The sequence below is a fragment of the Tenrec ecaudatus genome (assembly GCF_050624435.1).
Source record: "Tenrec ecaudatus isolate mTenEca1 chromosome 5 unlocalized genomic scaffold, mTenEca1.hap1 SUPER_5_unloc_6, whole genome shotgun sequence".
In the NCBI taxonomy this organism is placed as follows: domain Eukaryota; kingdom Metazoa; phylum Chordata; class Mammalia; order Afrosoricida; family Tenrecidae; genus Tenrec; species Tenrec ecaudatus.
Genome location: NW_027457604.1, coordinates 418,082 through 426,446, shown reverse-complemented (window position 1 = coordinate 426,446; position 8,365 = coordinate 418,082). Strand labels below are relative to the sequence as shown.

At 44.8% G+C, this 8,365-nt stretch overlaps 1 long non-coding RNA gene across 1 annotated transcript; it reads left to right on the top strand.

Annotated features, from left to right (window-relative positions):
* The first annotated feature begins 271 nt into the window (after positions 1 to 271).
* LOC142435887 (uncharacterized) lies at positions 272 to 8,045 on the top strand. The gene is made up of 2 exons (XR_012781650.1): positions 272 to 6,403; positions 6,525 to 8,045. It is a non-coding gene; the product is annotated as an uncharacterized LOC142435887 (long non-coding RNA).
* Positions 8,046 to 8,365: the final 320 nt, after the last annotated feature.

Below are 8,365 nucleotides of genomic sequence, written 5' to 3'. Positions count from 1 at the left end.
GCTCTTTTGCGTACACTCTTTAAAAATCGTACTAAATATACATGCATCAAAACATTCGTCACTTCCACGCTCTACAAGATTATAACTAAGTGGCATTCTGCATGTTGTTCATATTATCATCCTTACCCATTCCAAAATTATGTCATCACCCTTATGGAAGCTCAGTATCGTCTCAGGGATGGCACTTCCCCTCCAGGCCCTACTGGGTTAGGCTGGGTTGACTAGAGAAATAAATCCAAGGACACTCATATAGGTATAAGAAAGACTCCACCTCACTTATTTGTCCAATTGACATGGCATTATGTAACAACCATACTTACCTTCCTACCTATCCCTGGAAACAATTGGGATATGTTTGTCTCTATTCATTTTCCTAGCCTAGATATTTCTTGTAAGTGGAATTAAGCAAAATGTGTCCTTTTTGAAGCTGATTTATTTCACTCAGCATAATGCTTATGAGGTTCATTCCTCTTGTAGCCTGTGTCAAGAGTTCATTTCTCTTTATGGCTGAGTAGTAGTCCATTGTATATACCATAGGCAACATGTTTGACTTATCCATTCACCTATTGATGGGTATTTAGACCGTTGACACGTTTGCGAGATTGGGAATAATGTTGCAAGGGCCATCTGTGTATTTGTATCTATTTATGCGCTTGCTTTTAATTGCTTATATCCTTCATTTCCTTTTCTTTCCTTGTTAGACTCAGTATGATCCCCTTCTGCCCATCCTCTAGCCTCACAACCTCTGTGTCTGATGTGCCAGGATCTCACCAGGAGCCTTAACACCAAGATTCTGAGCCCTGACTGACCATTCTGATCATCCAGGGAATTGAATATTCCGGAGCACACAGAAGATGAAGTTATCAAAACTCCTTAGGCATAACCGAACAACTGGAGGGAGTGCTTTATTGGGCTTGGGGGCTGGGGATTATAGTTGTGAAGGACACCAAGGACAATTGTCATTACCTAGACTGTAAAGACTATGGTCGACATCCACGCTGGTGAGTAGCAGCTGGATCTCAGAAGCTCACAAGTGGCCATCTAGGTGGCAAGTATTGTCACCCTCACTCTGGAGGAAAGAGTGGTGAGTGGACCACATGAACATTAGACTTCATGACTCTGAGCACAGAATAACTAGATGATCTCCAACTATCAATTCCAACTTCTTTGAAAGGGATCACATCAAAAGGTCCTAGATAGTGAAGCAAAATTCACAGTCATAAAAGAGACCAGGCTTATTGGCTGGATAGGGACTAACAGAACCTCTGAAATGATGGTCCTTATTCACTAAGTTTGAAAATGAACTCCTACCTGTGGTTCAATATTCAGCCAAATAATAGATTGGTCTATAATGGGAGCAATTACACAAGTGAGGCACACAAACCTGAAAACAGCAAACCATTTGATCTCAAAAGGGCAGTATTAATCCAAGGCCCAAGTTCAGAAGGGTAGGAAGAGAGGAGGAAGGGAAACAGAAGACATAAGTAGGGAGTGGAATAAGTCATATTATATTGTGGAGATTGCAATAAGTGGCATAAAACACAATGTGTATGAATTGTTGAATAAAAAACTGATGATCTTGGTAAACCTTCACCCAATTCACAATAAAAACTTATGAGAGAGAAAAAAATCCAAGCACCTAGGCTGCATTCCAGACCAATAAAATCGGACTCAGTGGAGATGGGACAAAGATGTCTTTTGGACAGCTCTCTGGCAATCCCAATGAGCACACAGGCTGATACCCACCATCTGGAAACTATGGGGTAGCTGCTTCTCCGGTAATGCCTCGGGGGAGCGCTTGGGTCCGTCAAAGAATGCGGGATGATGAAGGGGCAAAGGTCATCAAACCTCACCCACAGCTTTACACTGGGGGGCTGCTCTCTGAGGAATGTGGGAAGGGTCCACTTGCATGCTGTCTCTGTGCAGCAGATCCAACAGACTCAACACCTTTCCAAAGCTGGCAAGAAAGTCCGAGAGACTAGATGTGGGCACCACGCTGTGAGTTTCCCAGAAGGCACGAGACAGATTGAGAGCAGTCACGGGAACACAGACTCCTCCGGAAATGCTGCCATGCGCAGAACATGCATCTCTAATTTCATTTCACACTGACTCAAGCATTCAGTCCTTTTTACGAAAACCCAGCTTCTCATTACAGTAACCGGTTTAAAATGACAATCTTCTGTTGAGCAAGTCTAAGAAATGACCTTCCTTTATTTTACATGGTATAAAAATTCAGTTTCCTAGGCCGATGGGCTCTAGGGACAGGTGTTTTTATGTACTAGACATGGCTTTCAAAGTTCTTCAATTGCCTAAATTAATAACGACTTTTTTCCTTTGGCTTTTCTAAGGGACACATTAATTTCAATCTTTTTCTAAGGAAGTGAATCTCTAGCTATCTCATTGGGATAACTTTCTGCCTTCAGAGTAGAATTTGAAATAATCTGCAAGGTTACCCCTTCCCCACCCTGCCCCAGCAGCCCAGCCTCTTTCTTCCTTCCGGCCTCCAGCCACCGGGGTTTGGTTGGGAAAGGAGATGCAGAAGGGAGTCTCTGGATTTTTCTATCTAAAGGTTGGCCACAACCCCCAGTAGACCAAATGTAATTCATTATGGGGGTTTTGGTTTTACTACTTTAAGAGTTATCCTTAGGGAAATTACAAACAAACAGAAATAGGAAGACTTTATATTTTATTAAGGGATGTACTGCTCAGTCTCATTATATTTTAAAAGACAAAGTATAAAAAAAAATCTGGCTCCGTTTAAAATGTCCTGACTAGCAGAACTTAAAATACACAAATCTTAACATGAAAGTCTAGATGAATAAATAAAATAAACAACGAAACAGCTTTCTCAGGAAAAGCCATAATAAAGAGCTCGACTACTTTTTGAGCTGTTTAAGATGCTCGTGTTAAAGGGAAAAGAGTATCATTGTTGACTTTGAAATGTAGAACCATTTGCTTAATTCAGTGATGCTAAAATGGGCAGTTTGGCTGAAGAAAGAAATTGGCTTGTAGCATTTGATGAGCAATTTCTTCTTTTGAATATAGAAATGACCAGGGATGCGGACACGCTTTTTATTCTTTTGAGGACCCTCTAACCAAGAAATCTTTTAAATGATCATTACACAGTGAATGCCTGGAGGCTCTGGAAACTATTATTTTGACATTATTATAAGCTCAAAATGATTCACCAATGCAAAAGAAGAAGAGAAAAAGCAATTAAATACTAAGCTGTAAACGCTGGAAGCTTTTCTGTGCTGAAAATAATTGAACAGAGTTTTTTCTTTTTTTAAGTAATAGTGTCCAAAGAGATTCAATGATCTTATTGCTTATGGATTTGGAGCTTAACTATATTCCTTATTTTAAATTTGATATTAGAATAGCAAGATTATAGACCATGATACAGTGTGACTTGGAGAAGTATCATTTCATTAAATTATCAAGTTAAGGCTCAAGGAGCCTGGTGGAATGTGTGTGACCATGAGGCCGGCCAGTTGGAATCCGCTAGTGGCTCACAGAGAAAGATGCGGTTCTCAGCTCCTGTAAAGATTTAGAACTTCGGGAACCCACAGGCATAGTTCTACGTTGTCCTTTCAGGGGTCCTCAAACTTTTTAAACAGCAGGCCAGTTCATTGTCCCTCAAACCCGCTGGAGGGCCGGATGATAGTTTAAAAATAAAACTATGCACAAATGCCTATGCGCACTGCACATACCTAATTTGAAGTTTAAAAAAACGGGGCAAAAACACCCGGCGTGCTGAATAAATGTCCTCTGAGGGCCATGCGGCCCGCAGGCCATAGTTTGAGGACCCCCTAGATTGATATAAGTCAGAATTGACTTGATAGTGTTAGGTTTCTGGGGTGGTTGACCTCAGTTCTTGCTTAGCAACGCTGAAAGAATTCATATGGCAGAAGCAGTTTTGTAAATCCAAGTGAATGTTATGGAAGAAAGTTTCAGGTATCGCAGTCCCCAAAAGTCCCCAGTATCTCCGGAAAGCACGCCGGGCTGCATGGCAGGGGTGGGGAAAGTTTGCAGCTGAATATGGCGGTTTCATGGGAGGAATACCTGAGCAGGAGTGCAGAACCAGCTGAGGAGCCACGGCAGGAACCCCCAAGGGCCTCACCCTCCACTTGCAGAGCACGTGAACAAGGGAGGGTGACAAGGAGCCCAGGCCTACTTCTATCACCTCCCAACACCACTGGAGGACATTGGTCGATCGTATTGGTTGATTTCGGTGCACTTTTGTGAAGTCCTATTCTGTATGACCAGGTGGACCTTCCACCTGGGTCTACATGACTTGGGTCAGAGCATGCTCAGTTCTGAATTTTGCCATAGGTGTCTAATGAGTGTGCCTGATGTATTTCCAACCCCTTTGTTGTGGCCTGGACAGCTCAATTTCGTTTAGTGCTGGCATTTGGGAAGACAAGCCCTAATCTAGCAACCTGTCAATAGCAGTAAGTGAATGGAATTACAACTCAACTCATAGCCATAAATTCAATTCGGACTCATAGTGACCCGAGAGGACAGGGCAGAATTTCCCCCTCAGGATTTCTGGGGCTGGAATTCTTTACAGGAATAAAAGTCTCTTTTTTCTCCCTCCCAATGGCTCCAAAGGACTGATCTTGCAAGGAGATGTCCAGCGGGTGCCAGCAGGCTCCTTCATTGAAAATCTCTGCTAGTTTCTGAAGCGGGAGGGAAATTTTGAGGAGGCCGTCTGCGGCAGAGTTAACTCCCCATTAAAGCCAATGAGCTTTTCCACATCTCTCAAAAAACAAACAAAAAAACCTAAAGTGACTACTTCAGATTAATATGCTGTAGGTAGAACCACCTCCCACTCACCAAACCAAACCAATCAACCAACCAAACAAACAAACAAACAAAAAAAAACCCAAATCCTGTTGCCTTCAAGTCAGTTCTGACTCATGCTCACCCCTTGTGGTACAGAGTACAATTGTTGCATGAGGTTGGCTAGGCTGTACCCTTTATGAAAACAGATGACTCCTTCCTTTTGTGGTACAGCTAGGTGGTTTGAACTGATAACCTTTATATAAGCAGCCCTATCCAGCGATCTATGTCAACTAAAGTGTCAAAGCATGTAAAGACTGATCCACAACCCCCACTTCTCTCTTCCTCTTCTGTGATGACCTGGAATCCACCTTTTGATCTGGTGGCACCATATTTGTGAAGCAGCCCGAATCACTGACGGACGGTGTGCAGGACAAACACCCTGTAGAATTGCCCTTCCAGTGTCAGAATTTGCATGAACAAGAATAAACTTCTAGATTTTAAGCCACTGAGGTTCCAGGGGTAGCTTCTTTCTGCAGAACAGACTAGGCTATCCTGCCTGATCATCTCTTCACAGGGTTTTTGTGGAGAGCTACTGGAGCAGCTCGATCCAGGGGAGCTGCCAAAGCAGATACCTACACTTTATCTGGGATTGTAGGTTGTAGTACCAAAGTTTTTATTTGCCCGGGAGGCACTGAGTAAATTTTTTTTCTTCTGAAAACAGGACAATATGTAAGTAAGTTTGGAGACATATGTAGCTGGAGCTGAAAGTCCTCTTACCTTGCAGTTTTCTTTGGTAGAGATAGACTTGTTCTTAATGAAACCCATGACAGTCAGTGTCACAAATGACTTCTGAGGAGAGGCCAAACAGCTAAGTCAAGGCCAGCCTACCATTCTCTTAAATGCTGTCTCATGCTCTCATCTGCTCTGACGTGTCTGCTCAGGGGCATGTGGCAGCCACTAGGCGGGCCTTACCATTGGCACTGAAAATCATTGTAGGGGATATTAGAGGATTTACATCAAGAAGACCTGACTTCCTGGCCATTGCTCGGGGGCCACAGTTCCCAAGACAATCAGTGTCAAGGGCAAAACAAAATAAAACATGACGAGGGCTCTGGGGCTGGGTTGAGCTGGATATGTAACCAAAGCCCCTTTCTACCAGAATCTTCCCAAGAGGAGATTGCTCTTTTCCATAGCTAAACAATTTCCATAGCTAAACGTTCTGCTGAGGAACCTTCTGGGAAGCAGAAGAAAATAAATCTGCCTTCCTTTGAATTAAGCTGGGTTGGGTCCAAGCCCTGTGTAGTGTCTATTCTTCTCATAACATCTAAAGGAGTCTGATTTCACCGTTCTTAGCTATTTAAAAAAAAGTTCCAGGCACAATAATTCAATTTAAAATTACACACCAGGAGTAGTTCATATTTAATACACTTTATACAGGTATTACAGGTACAAGGGACATACTTGTTAACTGCCAGGTTGCTGGCTTGAACCAACCAGCTACTCCACAGGAGGTACTGTGTTTCTGTGAAGATTTACAGCTTGGAAGCCCACTGGGAGAGCTCTCCTCTGGCTTGAGTCTGAAGGTGCTTGACAGCAGTAGCCTTTTGTTTTTATAGAGGTAAAAAGCTTTCTTTTTTTTTTGGTATAAAGCTTTTTAGAACAACAAAAACAATTCCTTTTGGAAGTAAGCCAGAGCTAAAACCACAAGTTACATGCTTTACTTTTTTTCTGTCCTGCAGCTGGCAGCCACCCTTTCATCGATTGTGCACACCAGCATGGTGGTGAAGTGGTGAACTCTGCGCTCTCATTCCCCTGGCTTCACACTCGGTCTCCTCACTCATCGTGTGGCTTCACCCAACGCACGGAGCCTCCTGCAGGCTCCTCTCCCAGCGTGTGTAAAAGTGCGAAGGAGACAGACTTCCTCAGAGCTGTGCTTTAGAGAGAATCCTCCTCACATACTCAGCACCGCCTTGAATAGGGCAGCACTGCATACATGACAGCTACTTGATGATTGTTGATGGTGGTGGTGGTGTGTTTGTACGGATAAAAAAAGAGCCCTGAATGGTTATGTAACAAGTAAGGGAATAAATAGATCTTCCTTCATCCACCTTCATCTTTCATTGTTCTATCACTCTCTGATTGCAATATTAGAGGCTAAAATGGGCAGAATTCCCACCTCTGAACAAAGTTTGTGCACATGGGTGTGCATGCTTGTGTGTCCATGTGAGTGGGCCTGTACAATGTGTGTGCACGTGTGTGTGCACATGTGCACTGGAGCCTGGCAGCAGCAGGGGAGGCGCCTGTCTCTGTTCAGCAGTATCTGACGGCTGCTGCAGGTGTAATGAGAAGTGATTGATGATCTGTTCAGGGAGCTCCTGGGGTGGACTCAGGGAAGGAGCAGCAAAGAAGACATACTCATCTCCCCTGTATTTAGATGAGGTGACGGAGGTGGGTGGTAGAGGAGCAGCTACTCAGTAATGAGATCACAGGGGAAAGGCCTTGGATGAGGTGCCAGACAGCCCTGCTTTCCCAGAGAGGGTGGGGACTGGGAATGAGGCTGCATCCTGCCTAATCAGTTACAGTTGCTCTGTCACTCTGGGGAGGGAGGCAGATGAGGCAGGGAGCTTCCGGAATCTCTCATCTCCAGTCCTTCTAGGTGGATGTGGGAGCGTGTGAGGACGGCCACACTGGAGGGTCAGGGTTGATCGCCTTGCAGTGTGGAGCCCGGCCTGGACCTGCGTTGTGAAGGGTGACTAAGGAGCTCTGGGGGCAGGGTTCTGGGTGGGGGCTTTGTCTACTAAGACCCACAGCCGCGCCCTGTGTCGCAATGTTGGCATGCAATGTGCAAAGACTTGAGACAACGTGAAATGGACCATCCACTTCACTTGGAAAGACAGGAGGGCTGAAAATCAGATTGGGAGATCTGATCTCGTTTGCTGCACAGTTGTGAGAGGAGATATTCCTGGCTTCTCTCATGTTGGGAACCGGACATAATCAGCCTGACAAAACCAAGGCCATATTGCCTGCCCAGCAGGGCTAAAGCCACGTCACCTCAACCTTATCTCTACCCTGACACACACCAGATGGCCCACCCTTGTCTGCTCCAGCACCGGACATTCCAACTGCAGACTTGCGGCCGCCTGCCCTGTGTGCTCTACACCCCCGCCCTTCCTTTTTTTTATCTCCCCTTTGAACTCCCTTGTTTGCCTCACCCTTTATAGAGAGGCTTGTGTAGCAATAAACTCAGACCTTGACAAGAATCTGCTTGGTCTCGCTCCTCTCTCTCGCCCGTTTCTCTTTCAGGCTGGGTCCTCCTTGGAACCCCTCGAATAACTGAGTCCCTCTGGCATGAAGGAGGTGATACGAATGCATTGATAGCCTAGTATCTGTCAGCTGGGAGCCACAACATAGTGAGAGCCCTTATTAATCATTTGGAGATTAGCTGAGGGGTGGGAGAAGCCAGGCATGAGGCTTTCCAGGGCTGCTCAGCATGCACAGGAGTCCTTTCCTGGGTTGGACAGAGGTGCTGCCATCTGAAAGCTCAGATAGAGCAGTTGGAAAATTAACTGACCTGGTACAA